The sequence below is a fragment of the Pleurodeles waltl genome, chromosome 10 (assembly GCF_031143425.1).
Source record: "Pleurodeles waltl isolate 20211129_DDA chromosome 10, aPleWal1.hap1.20221129, whole genome shotgun sequence".
Lineage (NCBI taxonomy): Eukaryota > Metazoa > Chordata > Amphibia > Caudata > Salamandridae > Pleurodeles > Pleurodeles waltl.
In genome coordinates, this window is record NC_090449.1 from 901,312,329 (window position 1) to 901,329,280 (window position 16,952).

A 16,952-nucleotide genomic window follows, 5' to 3' on the forward strand; every position below is an offset into this window, starting at 1 on the left:
ACATGGGTGAGGCTTGTAGCCTTAAATCCTCATTGGCTTCGGACCTCCTTCCCCACCCCTCCCACCCAGCCTTGCAACAGAGGACAACTCCTCTTTCACTGAGGTGGTAAAGAGGGCAGCTGCGGTCCTAGATTTCCCTCTGTGGAGGGGACTACTGACCCCCTTTATAACAGTGCTTCACTAGGGCCAAACGGGAACAGAGCCTGTGCTCCCATATATTGAAGCACTATATAATCTTTTGTTGGTGTCCTTGGCTAAGCCCACTACGGGGGCACCTGTAGACCATGACATAGCCCACAAACACCGGCCAGCCCATGGGGACCTGGCCTGTCTTTTCCGGCACCCGACCCCAAGGAGTCTTTTGGTGCAGGCCACGACAGCCTCTTCTGACCCCAACGTTCTCCCTAACGTTCCTCCGAACAGGGAGTCCATATGGCTGGAAACTTGTGATGAAACACATTCTCCTCAGCTGGCTCTGCCTTGCAGTCAATGAACAGGGCTTGTATTCTGAGCCACTTCTTCCATGCAGTGGCGCACCTGCTACCTTTGTTTCTGGAAGAGAACCGAGCAAACTTGTTCAGACACTCTAGGAAAGGCGAGAGGCAGCTAGGTTTGTAATAAGATATGATATTGATACCAGGGACTAAGTTTGCCGAGCCATGGCTCCCTCTGTAGATCTGTGCCATCATGCTTGGCTAAGCCACTCTGGCTCTTCGGAGGCTGGAAAAAATGCCCTTTGATGGCACCCACCTCCCTCAAAATGTTTATATATTTAACCTTAAGGTGCTGCCATGCTGTCGTCTTCTGCACTGATGGCTATCTTCCATCTTATGGTGGCTATCTGGTAGATCCGCATGTTCCTTGAACATTATGGTTCTGTCTTTATTGGGATTAGTTTGTAATAGGGATTGGTTACTCCCTTCGGCCACAATATTTCTGGTCAGTTTATTTACTTTATTCTACAGGGTGTCATAATATTTCTAAACCTTTAGGAGTAGTTATAAAGCTTCTGCATTATTGTTGGGGGTTCCTTGTCTTCACCTTCCAGTGATTTTAGTGTCTCCTATTTCCAGTACAAACATTATTTCTTACAATCAACAATTGCTGCTCTTCTATAGGTTGCCACTCCTTCTGTTGACTCAGCTTTTACAACGTTGTTTTTACTTTGCGGACTTCCACTTTGTGGGGTTTTGTCCCTGGAGTACTACGTATTTTACCTTTCGCTCTGTACTTCAGCCAAGTCCTCTTCTGTTTGGTATTACTTACCATTGGGTGTTGATGCGGAATACCTGTTCTGGCCTTCCTTGTGTTGGCCTCCATTTCACCTTGACCTTCCATCTCACGCCCTTGTTTTTTCTGTTCTAGCAAGGTTTTTTTGCACCTAGCAAGCTTTTTTTGCACCCGCTGTCTTCATTTAAGCTTATGATATCAGCGCTCTGATTGTGGACTACTCAGTCAGTTAGCACTGGTTTAATGGCTCCGGCAGCCCTTACTTTACTGGGGTGTGTAATGTCCTCTGCACTTTCCATCCTTTTATATTAGTACTGTAGGAGGCTGGCTCAGTATATGGTTTACACCTATAGGTGAGGCACCCTATACTGAGTCCAGTCAACGCCTAGCAATAGTGTAAGAGGTTCCATATAACCAGAGCTTTCAAAAGGGTGGCTGTGGAGAGCAGCTAAGGCTTATCCAGGAGGGTGTAAAGCGGTTGCAAATACCACAGAGGTCAGTCAGTGATGTACACACTGGAAAGGACCACACCAGTGTTACAAAAATGTTATATTTATTGTACCATGCACAGTAGAACTAACTTTGGTATATCCATATATATGTGTCTGTCCTTCATTGTCGACAGGTCCACCAGGGGTCTGTACACCGGAGGATGCCGCCATCTCAAATGCTGCCTCAGCGGTTGGAGCCTATGGAGGAGAACTGTGAGCAGAAGGTCATGTACCGCATAGATAGCACAACTGTGTCAGAATTAATGTTACAGTAGCCGTGTGTCAATTCATGAGTCAGTATATGTGCCAATATGTGCTGTGACGCAGTTAGGTGCCATGCCATGTGCTCACCTGAAATGGTGGCTGCCTGACGTGTGAGGAGGGACAAGGGGAAATGAGGTAACTGCGCTGGCGTTGTGCAGCGTTGTGGTAGGCGGTCGAAGACTGCCATGCAACTCCGCATTGGTTATACATTAGGCCCTATGGGTCCTGGGAGCCAATGGCGATGTACGCCGGCGGTGACGGTACGCACCGCCATGGACGTCACCGCCATTTTCTACCCATTCACTCACTTGATATCTGACCATCAACAGAAGAGGACTTACACTGCAAGTGCTGCTGTGATCTGAGTCTGGAAGTGACAATGGCTACAGTGTCTGGGGAAAGGGCCCCTGCCTTCACTGCGGAGGAGTTGGACAAACTGGTGGATGGGGACCTCCCCAGTACACGCTACTCTACGGTCCTCCAGACAAACAGGTGAGAACACTGTGAGCATGATGCATGGGCAATGCCTGTTTGGAGTGGTGTGGATGGAAGCCACATGTTGGGGGGTGGCCTGAGTGCTGCATGTGAGGTGGTCAGTGTATGTGCGTCAGGGCATGGGTGGGAACTGGTGGGCAATGAGTGTGACGGTCCAGACGGGTGATGAATCAAATGTTTCCACTCTGTTTACCCTCTAGGTCAGCGCCCAGCAGAAGAAGGGTATTTGGTGTGCCATCGCCAAGGAGGTACGAACCCGGGGATCTATCACAGGCGGAGAACCCATTTCCACAAGAGATGGGAGGACCTGCGCCGCTGGATCAAGAAGACAGCAGAGGCCCAGCTGGGGCTGGCCTTCCAACGTGGAAGAGGTGCCCGTTACACCATGACCCCCCTAATGTTCTGCATCCTGGCGGTGGCCTATCCGGAGTTGGATGGGCGCTTGAGAGCATCACAGCAGCCACAAGGGGGTGAGTACAGTTTGAGTAGGAACTAGCTGGGTGGGGGATTTGGGCTGTGGGTGCCCCTAGGCCAGGGTTATCATGCCAGGGCAGGTCCCTTGTTTGCAGGCTCAGAACCACGCCTTCCTCAATGGTACAATTGGGCAGCTACTAGTGTTGAGGGTCCTGTGGGTGTCAGGTGTGCAGGTGCTGGTGTTAGGCATTGTACCCCATGGGCTGGTGACTACCTTAGTGAGTGGTTGGGCAAGGCCTAGTGCATAGGGCAGCTCAGTGTGTGTTGTGTCCGCCAACGGTAGTGGTGTTGCTGGCATTGACCACGTGTGTCCTCTGTCTTCCCCCCTTCTTGTTTTGTCACCCTGTCCTTGTGTGCATTAGCATCATCTGGCGGAGGAGCAGAGGCACCGGCGACGGAGGGAGCTGCATCCCACATGGCCCATGAGGGTGAATCCACGGAGGGTGAAGGCACCAGTGGGATGGAGGGGGGCTCCACGATGGGGACAGGAGGGGATACCAGTGACAGCTACTCCTCCTGTGATGGAAACTCCCTGGCAGTGGCGGACACCTCTGTGCCCACCCCAACAACACATACAGCCCCCCCCCCTACCAGCACCACCCTCCCAGCAGCCCCTCAGCATGTTTCCTGTGCCCGCTCACCCAGGAGGGTGGGCACCTCCTTCGCCCAAGGCACCTCAGGCCCTGCCTCAGTCAACCCTGCTGCCCTCAGTGAGGAGGCTATTGACCTCCTGAGATCCCTCACTATTGGACAGTCAACCATTATGAATGCCATCCAGGGTGTCGAGAGGCATTTGCAACAAACAAATGCATACTTGGAGGGCATTAATTCTGGCGTGGCGGCCCAACAGAGAGCATTTCAGGCTCTGGCCTCAGCACTGATGGCAGCCATTGCCCCTGTGTCTAGCCTCCCCCCTCCAACTTCCACTACCCGACCCAATCCCCTCTACCTCAGCCTATCCCAAGTAGACCTTCAGACCAGCATGTACACACATCAGCACACAAAAGTGGCTCAGGAAAACATCATCACACAGGCACTCACACAAGCACATACCCATGCACACATACCAACATCCACTTCCTCCACTGTGTCCCCCTCCTCCTCATCCTCCACTTTCCTCCCAGTATCGTCTCCACTCACACCTGCATGCACTACATCATCAGCCACTGCCTCCATCACTAGTACGCCCATCACAACACACCGCTCGCGAGCAATCACAATCCCCACACCCATTCACACGTCCCCTGTGTCCTCTCCCAGTGTGTCTGTGAGCCCTCCTCCCAAGGTACACAAACGCACGCACACACCCACTCAACAGCCACCCACCTCACAACAGCCTCCACCCCATGCACCTTCACCCAAACTCAGCAGACGTACACCTCCTACACCCACTACCTCTACCTCCACTCCCACACCCCCTCCATCTTCCTGTTGCAGAGTGACTAAAATACTTTTCCTAGCTAACATTAACCTCTTCCCTACACCTCCCCCATCGTTCTTCCCCTAGGGCCAGGATGTCTAGCTCCCAGCCCAGCACCTCTGCCACCAAATCTGTATCCACTGAGGTCCCTGCAAGTCCGGGAGGCGCGAAGGGGGCACCCGTCCGAGCTGCCAGTGTGCCACCTATAGATGGGAAGGACCACCCTATTCCGCCACCTGCCAAGGTCAAGAAGGTGCCAGCAGGCAGCAGGGGAAAGTCGCACCACCCACCCAGCACGGCCTCTTCCAAGTACAAAGAGGACAGTGCCAAGGTCCCAGCTGCGACTAGCAAGGTGGGGAAGGGACACAGGACAAAGGCCAAGTCACCCCAGGGCACAAAGCCTCCTGGTGAGGGGTTGGTGACCACCATTTCCCCAGAGATGCCAGCGACCTGTACCACGGTCACCACCGCTGCAATGACTGCCGCCTGCACCGCTGCCACAACGTCAGTCAGCAGCATCCTTCCCAAGGATCAGCCGTCCGAGGCTGCCGGAGACAGTCTGGTGTCTCCCTCTCCACTACAAACATCTGCACCACGGACAGCACCTGCAGCATCTCCGCCACAGCCACCGCCGCGCCCACCGTCACCTGCACCACCATCTGCACCTCCAGGTGCCCAGCCGGTGCCACTACATCGGATGCCAGCAGCATCACCAGTAGGCAGCCGTCCGAGGCTGCAGGTGACATCCTGGACTCTGGACACACCACATGAGGCACCACCACCAGCACTGGCACTACCAGCAATTTGCAGCCTGAGTCGCAGCAGGATGGAAAGTGGCTCTGCCTTCATGGAGTATCATGCTACCTGTTCCATGCAAATCTCGTAGCTCAGACACCCAGGTGAGAGAATGGGCACTGCCACACCTCAGGTGCAGCATCACTGGGCACAATGCCCCCCCAGACCCAGTGGAGACATGCATCCACTCCCCCAATCCTTGGCAGGATGAAGCAGACTGGGCACAATGCCCCCTCCGGAACCAGTGGAGACATGCATCCACTCCCCCAATCCTTGGCAGGATGAAGCACACTGGGCACAATGCCCCCTCCAGAACCAGTGGAGACATGCGTTCGGTGGCATGTGTAGCTGCAGATACACATGCTGTGCATAGTCCGCCGTCTGGTGTTGGGCTCGGAGTGTTACAAGTTGTTTTTCTTCGAAGAAGTCTTTTCGAGTCACGAGACCGAGGGACTCCTCCTACTTTGGTTCCATTGCGCATGGGCGTTGACTCCATCTTAGATTGTTTTTTTTCCGCCATCGGGTTCGGACGTGTTCCTTTTCGCTCCGTGTTTCGGGTCGGAAAGTTAGTCAGAATCTCAGAAAAATCCGTCGGTATTGTTTCGTTCGGTATCTGGTTAGATTAGACAGATCGACACCGAATCTTGAAGAAGCTCCGGTAGCCCTTAGGGGTAATTTCGATCACCCGTCGGGGCCTGGTCGGCCCAACCGCGTGCAACATCGAGACTGATGGAACGGACCCCGTTTCGATTCTGTCCTAAATGCCACAATAAATATCCTTACACGGACCAACATTTGGTCTGTAACTTGTGCCTGTCCCCCGAGCACAAGGAGGATACGTGCGAGGCCTGTCGCGCGTTTCGGTCGAGAAAAACGCTCAGAGACCGAAGAGCCAGGAGGTTGCAGATGGGGTCCACGCCGACAGGACAACAACGGTTCGAGGAGGAGGAAGAAGAAACATTCTCCATCCCCGATTCAGACTCCGAAGACTTCTCGGGACCGAGAGAGTGGTGCAGAAAAGGGTCGACACCGAGATAGCGGCACCGAAGTTGCTCGGCACAGAGACAACGGCACCGAAGATGGTCGGCACCGAGAAGGCACGACACCGAAAAGAAGAAAGATCTTGTCGGAGCCGAAAAAATCCAAAGTCACGGTTTCGGTGCCAAAACACCCGGCAACCGAACCGAAAACCAGTTCCTACTCAGAGGAACAAGGACTGTCCTCCCAACTAAAAAAACACAGATTTGAGGAGGAAGTACAAACAATAGAACCAGATCACACGCAAAAGCGGATCTTTATCCAAAAGGATACAGGGAAGATCAGCACTCTTCCCCCAATCAAGAGAAAAAGAAAACTTGACTTCCAACAAGAAGACAAGCAGCCACAAGCAAAGGTGGTAAAGAAAGTAACTCCACCACCCTCTTCACCACCGTCAACCCATGCATCACCAGCACAAACTCCACCACATTCACCAGCTCATACCACCATGAGCCAAGATGATCCAGATGCATGGGACCTCTATGACGCTCCAGTATCGGACAATAGCCCTGAGTCGTACCCAACTAAGCCCTCACCACCTGAGGACAGTACAGCATATGCACAGGTGGTAGCCAGGGCAGCCGAATTTCATAATGTATCGCTACATTCGGAGCCTATTGAGGATGACTTCCTCTTTAACACCCTGTCCTCCACCCATAGCCATTATCAAAGCCTTCCCATGCTCCCGGGAATGTTAAGGCACGCTAAACAGATTTTTAAAGAGCCAGTTAAAAGCAGAGCAATAACTCAAAGGGTGGAGAAAAAATACAAAGCACCGCCTACAGACCCTGCTTTTATTACATCACAACTGGCCCCAGATTCAGTAGTCGTAGGAGCAGCTCGTAAAAGAGCCAACTCGCATACATCAGGCGACGCACCACCTCCGGACAAGGAGAGCCGCAAGTTCGATGCAGCTGGGAAAAGGGTTGCAGCACAAGCTGCAAATCAGTGGCGCATCGCCAACTCCCAAGCACTCCTAGCGCGATACGACAGGGCTCATTGGGACGAGATGCAGCATCTCATCGAACACCTCCCCATAGAGTTCCAAAAACGAGCGCAACAAGTGGTTGAAGAGGGACAAAATATCTCCAACAACCAAATACGTTCTTCTATGGATGCAACGGATACAGCTGCAAGAACAATAAATACTGCAGTCACCATAAGGAGACACGCATGGCTGCGCACCTCTGGGTTCAAACCCGAGATTCAACAGGCTGTGCTTAACATGCCGTTTAATGAACAACAATTGTTTGGGCCGCAAGTGGACACAGCAATTGAAAAATTAAAAAAGGACACCGACACAGCCAAAGCCATGGGTGCACTCTACTCCCCGTAGGGCAGAGGCACATTTGGCACATTTCGTAAAACTACTTTTAGGGGAGGGTTTCGAGGTCAACCCACAGAAACCAGCACCTCACAAACAAGACCACCTACCTACCAGGGACAATATCAAAGGGGAGGTTTTTGGGGACAATACAGAGGGGGATAATTCCCAAGAAACCGGGGAAAATTTCAAGGTCCCGAAACCCCTCAAAATAAACAGTGACTCACAGGTCACACCACCCCTTCACACAACACCAGTGGGGGGAAGACTAAGCCAGTTCTACAAATCTTGGGAGGAAATAACAACAGACACTTGGGTCTTAGCAATTATCCAACATGGTTATTGCATAGAATTTCTCCAATTCCCTCCAAACGTCCCACCGAAAACACACAATATGTCAAAACAGCATGTAGATCTTCTAGGACTAGAAGTTCAAGCATTACTGCAAAAGGACGCAATAGAATTAGTACCAGGTCCACAAAAGAACACAGGAGTTTACTCACTGTACTTTCTAATACCGAAAAAGGACAAAACACTAAGACCAATTCTAGATCTCAGAACACTAAACACCTACATCAAATCAGACCATTTTCACATGGTCACATTACAAGTAATCCCACTGCTCAAACAGTAAGACTACATGACAACATTAGATCTAAAAGATGCGTATTTCCATATACCGATCCATCCTTCGCACAGGAAATACCTGAGGTTCGTATTCAAAGGAATACATTACCAATTCAAAGTGTTGCCATTCGGAATAACAACTGCGCCAAGAGTCTTTACAAAATGCCTAGCAGTAGTATCTGCACATATCAGAAGGCAGCAAATACACGTGTTCCCCTACTTAGACGACTGGTTAATCAAAACCAACACGCTAACAAAGTGTTCACATCACACAAAGTATGTCATACAGACCCTTCACAGGCTGGGTTTCTCCATCAACTATGCAAAGTCAAAACTTTTGCCGTGTCAAACACAACAATACTTAGGAACGACAATCAACACAATAAAGGGGATAGCCACTCCAAGTCCACAAAGGGTTCAAACAATTCACAAGGTCATACAAGCCATGTATCCAACACAAAGGATACAAGCAAAAATAGTATTAAAACTACTAGGCATGATGTCTTCATGCATAGCCATTGTCCCATACGCAAGGTTGTACATGCGGCCCTTACAACAGTGCCTAGCATCACAATGGTCACAGGCACAGGGTCAACTTCCAGATCTGGTGTTGATAGACCGCCAAACATACATCTCGCTTCTATGGTGGAACAGTACAAATTTAAACAAAGGGCGGCCTTTCCAAGACCCAGTGCCAACATATGTTATAACAACAGATGCTTCCATGACAGGGTGGGGAGCACACCTCAATCAACACAGCATCCACGGACAATGGGACATTCATCAAAGAAAGTACCACATAAATCACTTAGAACTGTTAGCAGTATTTCTAGCGTTGAAAGCATTCCAACCCATGATAACCCACAAATACATTCTTGTCAAAACAGACAATATGACGACAATGTATTATTTAAACAAACAGGGGGGGACACACTCGACACAGTTGTGTCTCCTAACACAAAAAATATGGCATTGGGCAATTCGCAACCACATTCGCCTAATAGCACAATTTATTCCAGGGATCCAGAACCAGCTAGCAGACAATCTCTCTCGGGATCACCAACAAGTCCACGAATGGGAAATTCACCCCCAAATACTAAACAATTACTTTCAAATTTGGGGAACACCTCAAATAGATCTATTTGCAACAAAAGAAAACGCAAAATGCCAAAGCTTCGCATCCAGGTACCCACACCGGCACTCCCAAGGCAATGCTCTATGGATGAATTGGTCAGGGATATTTGCGTACGCTTTTCCCCCTCTCCCTCTCCTTCCATATCTAGTAAACAGATTGAGTCAAAACAAACTCAAACTCATACTAATAGCTCCAACATGGACAAGACAACCTTGGTATACAACGCTACTAGACCTTTCAGTAGTACCTCATGTCAAACTACCCAACAGACCAGATCTGCTAACGCAAAACAAACAACAGATCAGGCATCCAAACCCAGCATCGCTGAATCTAGCAATTTGGCTCCTGAAATCCTAGAATTTGGACACTTAGACCTCACACAAGAATGTATGGAGGCCATAAAACAGGCTAGAAAACCTTTCACTAGACACTGCTATGCAAGTAAATGGAAAAGATTTGTTTATTACTGCCATAATAATCAAATTCAACCATTGCATGCATCTCCAAAAGATGTAGTAGGATATTTACTACTTTTGCAAAAACCTAATCTAGCTTTGTCTTCCATAAAGATACATCTCACCGCAATATCTGCTTACCTGCAGATTAGTCATTCAATTTCCCTGTTTAGAATACCTGTCATTAAAGCGTTTATGGAAGGCCTAAAGAGAATTATACCACCAAGAACACCACCTGTTCCTTCATGGAACCTCAACATTGTCTTAACAAGGCTCATGGGTCCACCTTTCGAACCCATGCATTCATGTGAAATGCAATACTTAACGTGGAAAGTTGCATTTCTCATTGCCATCACATCTCTAAGACGAGTAAGTGAAATACAGGCATTTACCATACAAGAACCATTTATTCAAATACACAAGAATAAGGTCGTTCTAAGAACAAATCCAAAATTCTTACCAAAGGTTATCTCACTGTTCCACTTAAATCAAACAGTGGAATTACCAGTGTTCTTCCCACAGCCAGATTCAATAGCTGAAAGAGCACTACATACATTAGACGTCAAGAGAGCACTAATGTACTACATTGATAGGACAAAAGAAATTAGGAACACAAAACAACTATTCATTGCATTCCAAAAACCTCATACAGGAAATCCAATATCAAAACAAGGTATTGCCAGATGGATAGTACGGTGCATCCAAACCTGCTATCTTAAAGCAAAAAGAGAACTGCCTATTAGACCAAGGGCACACTCAACCAGAAAGAAAGGCGCTACTATGGCCTTTCTAGGAAATATTCCAATGAACGAAATATGTAAGGCAGCAACATGGTCTACGCCTCATACATTTACTAAACACTACTGTGTAGATGTGTTATCTGCACAACAAGCCACAGTAGGTCAAGCCGTACTAAGAACTTTATTTCAAACTACTTCCACTCCTACAGGCTGAACCACCGCTTTTGGGGAGATAACTGCTTACTAGTCTATGCACAGCATGTGTATCTGCAGCTACACATGCCACCGAACAAAAAATGTCACTTACCCAGTGTACATCTGTTCGTGGCATTAGTCGCTGCAGATTCACATGCGCCCACCCGCCTCCCCGGCAGCCTGTTGCCGTTTGGAAGTAATTCTTCAACATTTGTACATTTGTAAATATATTACTTTAACCTTCATTTTGTACATACTTATTCATTCCATTGCATGGGCACTATTACTAGCATACACAACTCCTACCTCACCCTCTGCGGGGAAAACAATCTAAGATGGAGTCGACGCCCATGCGCAATGGAACCAAAGTAGGAGGAGTCCCTCGGTGTCGTGACTCGAAAAGACTTCTTCGAAGAAAAACAACTTGTAACACTCCGAGCCCAACACCAGACGGCGGACTATGCACAGCATGTGAATCTGCAGCGACTAATGCCACGAACAGATGTACACTGGGTAAGTGACATTTTCCATCCACTTCCCCAATCCTTGGCAGGATGAGGCACACTGGGCACAATGCCCCCTCCAGAACCAGTGGAGACAGGCATCCACTTGTGAGACTGTGGCTTTGAACTCCCCAGGACCAAGCAGTGGGCAAGCCACCTACTTGTGAGACTGTGGCCTTGCACTCCCCAGGACATCGCTGTGGGCATGGAGCCCCCTTGAGGAGCAGTGGCGTTGTACTATCTTCTGGCTGAGGTGCCCCCACCCCCTTTTCCCCTGAGGTGCCTGTGTTTTTTTGACCTGATACCCCTGCAGTGTTCTCTCCATTTTGAGGCAGGTGTCATGTTTGGGCTTCGCCCATGCTTTTTGGGACTACTGCTCCACGGACATTTACAAGGGACAGTGTACGGCCTTGTGTACATAATGTAAATATTTGTATATACTGAATATTTAAAACTCTATTACTATTTCTGAATGTTCCAATATAACACTGGTTAATCTCATTTCCTTTTGTCCTTGCGTTCTTCCGGGGGTGATGGGGTGTATCAGTGATGTTGTTGGATGTGTTAGTGTGCATGGTGTTGCAAGAGTGGGGGTGTTGCATGCCACGTGTGTGTGTCACTCTGTTTCCCCCCGGTGTCCTAGGTGCAGTACTCACAGTCGTCGCCGCCTTTGTTCTACTTCCTGGTGTATGAGAAGATACACCTACACAGGTAGAATCTGCAATTTGGGCCCCATGGCGTCCTGGTTCTTCGTGGAGTGTCGGAAGGTGAGAGTTCCCCTTCGATGTACTGTTTCCGCCATGCTTTTGATGTCGTTGGTACCGCCCCGGAAAAGCTGGCGGATTGGTACCTCGTAATAGAGTGGGAGGTACATTGTCTTCCGTCTGTCTGTTGGCGGTGACCGCCGCAGTGTTTGTTGCTACCGCCGTGTTAGACGGAGTGATAAAGTGGCTGTCTATGTTGGCGGTTTCCACTGCAGTCGTAATCCCATTATTTTTACCGCCGGCCTGTTGGCGGTGTTATCGGCGCTTTAACACCGACCGCCAGGGTTGTAATGAGGGCCTTTATTCTGTAACTGAAGAGGAAAGTACAACTTTAAATCTCTCTATAACTATACAGTAACAGATGCCTGATTAGAAAGTCAGGGGACCCTAAAAATGTGAATTTCCCATTGTCAAACCGGCTCAGGATTGTTACTCTGACCACCAGAGGATGGGGGTAAGAAGGAAGTGAAAGGAGGATCTTTTGTAAAGGTCATCATGAGGGAAAAACATGAGGCAGCCAGTTTGTTGATGTGACAAGTCAAGGATAGATCACTCTGAAAAAAAGCCCAAGATTTCTGACTGCTAACAAAGGAAAAGAAGGAAATTCCTCTGGTTCTGGAAGCGAACAGAGCTTTGAATTTCTGGAGCAGCAGAGTACCTCGGCCTTGCCCATTAAATTTAAAAAGCCAGCAAGTGATTTTCGCATAAAAGGATGGAATTCTTGAAACGGTACAGGTGCTGATTGACCCACTGTGTTGATGAGCTGTGTATCATCCTCATAATTTACAAAGATAATGCTGTATTCTTGAATCACCTCAGCAAGTGGACTGAGGTGGATAATATAGAGAATGGAGCTTCAGGAATAACCTTGAGGGAACTCTCTGCTTTTTCGGCTGGATAAATTCTTGAGCTTTTACTCTTGTGTGTTTTTGCCCCACGTTCTTTTCCTTGCACTTTGATTGGGTCTGACGAGCATTGGTATCCATCCTAATCGTGACGCTATTTTCCACTCTCTAGAGCTGGGTATTTTCTGGCCGCCATTTAGTTGGTGCACCATCCCTCATGTGCAGACAGGACAACCCCTATTTAAGGCAGACTGCTGCACAGTCGTTCCAATGGCCCGCTAAAGGCAAATACAGCCATGCACTGGAGATCCGCACAGCAATTTCTGGTACCTACCTATCAGATATGAGTCTTGTTATATCTACATCAGACATTCTGTATTCCAGGGACTCATTAGTAAGCATTGGGAGGGCAGTGATTTTATAATGCCAGTTTATTCTTTGGGGCTAGCTCCGCAGTTATACTGGCCAGAAACTGAATCCCCCCAGTTGTTGATTATGTTGGGGTCACCCTTAAGTTTGCCCAAACTTTACTTTCTTTTTTTATGACTGAATCATGGATTGCTCCTGAGCCTGATCCTGCCCCAACAGTGCATTCTCAACTGGCTACAAAGACACACGCCTCCTCCGCCTTGGTCGTAGAGGTGGAGGGCTTGCTATTCTTTTCAGGGACTCCCGGTGTCTGAATGCCTTTCAGCTTCAGGATTTCTCAGCGAAAGTCCTAGATTTGTCCCTCAAGCTCTTCAGGTCTCTTTCTTTAGTGCGTATCATTTGCTATCGTCCTTTAGGACCGGACGCACAATTTTCAGGTACTTTTATTGAGTTTATTATGCTCAACGATTTAAACAGGTGCAGCACAGGGACAGGGATTCCATAGCACCAAGTGGAGGTGCTTTTAGAACCTTTTCAGAGAGCCTGTGGCTGGGTCGCTTCCAGCTGTACCACAGTTCTCTGCGGAAGCAAAGATCGCACTGCTGCTGTCCGATTGTACTTGGCTTTTGAAGGGGAAAGTTTAGGCTGTGCTGTCCTATCTGTGCCTGTCCTATGAAGGGTGGGAAGCTTAAATTGCTTCTGCGCAAAGAGTACCTGTTAGATGTGATATACTGAATGCACTTGCATAATATACATATGAAGCAGAGAATGTGCAATATTTTATGTGCAATATTGAAATCTGTAGTCCAGGGAAGACGCTTGCCCTATAAGAGCAATTTCAAGCACCAAACGTCGATTGAAAAGAGAACAGGCTTCATTGTTCGTCCCGCAGTTTGCATCTTGCGGTAGGAGGACACCAGTCAAACCAGTTTTAGCTCACACAATTTTAATGTAGGTCTAACAGTTTAACAAAGGGAGAAAATAAATGTTGACTTAAGAGGCATAACCTCATCCAAGCTAGTGTTAGTTTCCATGGCATACACCTCACAGTAACCGTATAGGAGGCGTCAGTGCAAGCTTCCCTCATTGTATATGTGCATGTATGTGTTGGTGTGTGTAAATCCATGTGTTTGTGTGTTATTGTGTGTCTAACGAATGCAAGTGAAATTGTGTGTGATGTCGGTGTAAGTGTATGCATGTGCCCTCGGGCAAAATATACCAGAGTCAGCAATTGGACTTTTTGGATAACGTACCTGGAACACAGTGCCTCATTTCAAGTAGACAAAATGCTTATAGGATATTCATAAATAACTTATTGCCATTATAAGAAGGAAGATAACTTTGCGTCTTAGCATGATCTACCTGAGATCACACATCTAAATTCAGCAGTTCACAAAGAGTTGAGACAAATGTTATCCAAGGTACCTTTACCCTGCTAGCCTTGACTGAGTTTGAAGATGTTCTGGTCTCAAACAGCTTGTGTGTAAAATTAATTCCTAATTAAGAGCTCAGACTAATTCTTGATTCAGTGTAAAAGTAGGATCAAAGATATTTCAATGGGGCTGTAATGGTTGGAATTTTAAAATAATTTTTTTACTGTAAATGGATGATTCATGAAACTGTCATTTTAGACATAAGTACTTGGTGAGTCAGTGAGCCAAGTGTGGGTAGAACCTAGGCGTCCTATAGCAGAAGCTGTGCCAATTTGGGTAAATTTACCCTCATCTTTCTCTATTGGAGTGATATGTATTCATGTGATCATGTCTAAAGCCAAAGGTTCTTTGATCAGATACTGGTAATAATGCGGTGTCCATGTTTGGGATCCACAATATTTTTTCATTTGACCTTTGTCGCAGGAAAAATTTATTTTTGTTTTTCTTCGCAATTCTTGTACACTTATTTCTGGGTTGTGGTAGGTTCAGAAATTGAGTTACCTTTGGCATGTCTCCAGAGTGCACAAACGCAGCACCTAGCATGCCACACAGTGCTTCCTCTTGGTTGCAGACCTTCTTTTGTGCAGGATCATCAATAGGTTACTGCTACTCTTGAATGGAAAGCCATCGCACTGCCCTATCTAGGAGAGGTAGGAGTCAATGTTGATGATTCACCCTTCCCCTGTAAACACATTAAAAGGTACTTACAAGAGACAAGTATAGTAGGGATCCATGACTGGAATTGAATAGCATACCATCTTCCAGTATTATAGCAGCTCTTGTAAGGGAAATTGTCACATTCAACTTTTCTGGAAACCAGATTCCTCAGACTCAGGAAACTCTTCATAGCCCTTTACAGCCTCCTCACAATGATTATGGCTCTGGTAGATGGCTCTACAGGCATTTTAGATGTTTTTGCATCAGTACCCAATATAAATCTTCCTATTAATCCCAGGAGTTGCATTGAGACGGTCTGACGCAGGTCTTTGTACAGGGGTGCTGCTGCACAACAGAGCAACATAGGAGAGCAGAAATGAGTCTAGGGTAACTTGATCAGCAGCATAATTAAGAGTCACTCCAATACTTGCCCTGTGAACATGTCTCTGAATGCTTTGGTAGTTCTAGAAAAGAGATGGACACCTCAGGAAGAAGGTGCATAAATCCAACAAGAGGCAAAGCCCAAAAACACTTACACCAAGGCAAGAATGATCCAGAATACACTGCACACAATGATCCTAGGTCTAAGCAGTACTCATCTGGGCCCATTTACAAAGCGGGTTTTGTCTCAACCTCCGTGTTTTTACAATTTCTGCAAGTATTGCAGATGTTCTCACGTGTACGTGACTTTCCTCCATCATATGTCAGGAAAGAAGGGGCAGTCGCACAGTGTATGAGTCATCTTCGAAAAGGCATGCCATTTGTACTCTTCATTATTTTAAATCTCTCTGGTCTGAGAGCTTCTTAATGTTATCCTTCCCCAGTTCTGCTCTGGTAGGTGAGGTGCGCATACAGGGCTAGTCGCTGCCCTTAAAACAGGCCACAGACATCTAGCAAGGTATTGGAATTCTGTTTCCCAACACCGTGAATACATTGTTTGTGATAAATGACCTCAGGTGTCCCCCTACACCTTCCTCATAAACTGAACTTCATCTGATATGCTTCAAAAAGATCAGAGAGTTAGAAGGGTCAACTTCTGAATTCGTATCCAAACTGCGTCAAATAAATAGTGTTGCCTGATTGTAACCTGCAGCATGAAATGTAATGTAACCAACTGAATGCCTGGCATTATGACTATTTCCAGGTAAAGAGCATTGATAGCCATGGGTTATATTTAGTGCTGCATTCATTCCTCAATAAATAAATAATGTAAAACAGAGGAGTCCTCTGCTGCAAAGACAAGACACGTTGCATCCAAGCATAGAAACCACTCAAAATGTTCTATTTGACCCTAAAATGCTAGTGCTTTAATGTTAGGGTGAGTGCTGTAAGGTGTCAAAAAGTACTCCAAGCTCAACTTGCGTGGCTGGCATGCTGAAGCCAAAGTAAAACATTGATAATCTATGCCAATGGCGTATAGTCCGAGAATGCTCTTTGGTTATATGCAGTTACGTGCATTGCTTCTGAAAATATAAATAATTCTGGATTCCCATTCAAGTCCTAAAAATCCAGTTGTCTCTGCTTCTCTCTAATTGACCAACTGAAGACAGACCGAGCCAGTCTAATTTAAAGAGACTTGCCACTGCTATATTTGACTTTTGTGCAGAGATGAAAAACAGGCCTACATTATATTGCATGTTTAATTAGCAGAGATTTCATATACTCACGTGGTGCTTCTGTTGAACAGATGTTGTGCAC

General features: G+C 47.4%; 1 protein-coding gene across 2 annotated transcripts in view; it reads left to right on the forward strand.

Annotated features, from left to right (window-relative positions):
• VPS50 (VPS50 subunit of EARP/GARPII complex) overlaps positions 1–16,952 on the forward strand; it is an 880,308-nt gene that overhangs the window by 636,601 nt on the left and 226,755 nt on the right. The gene's annotated exons all lie outside the window — the stretch shown is intronic.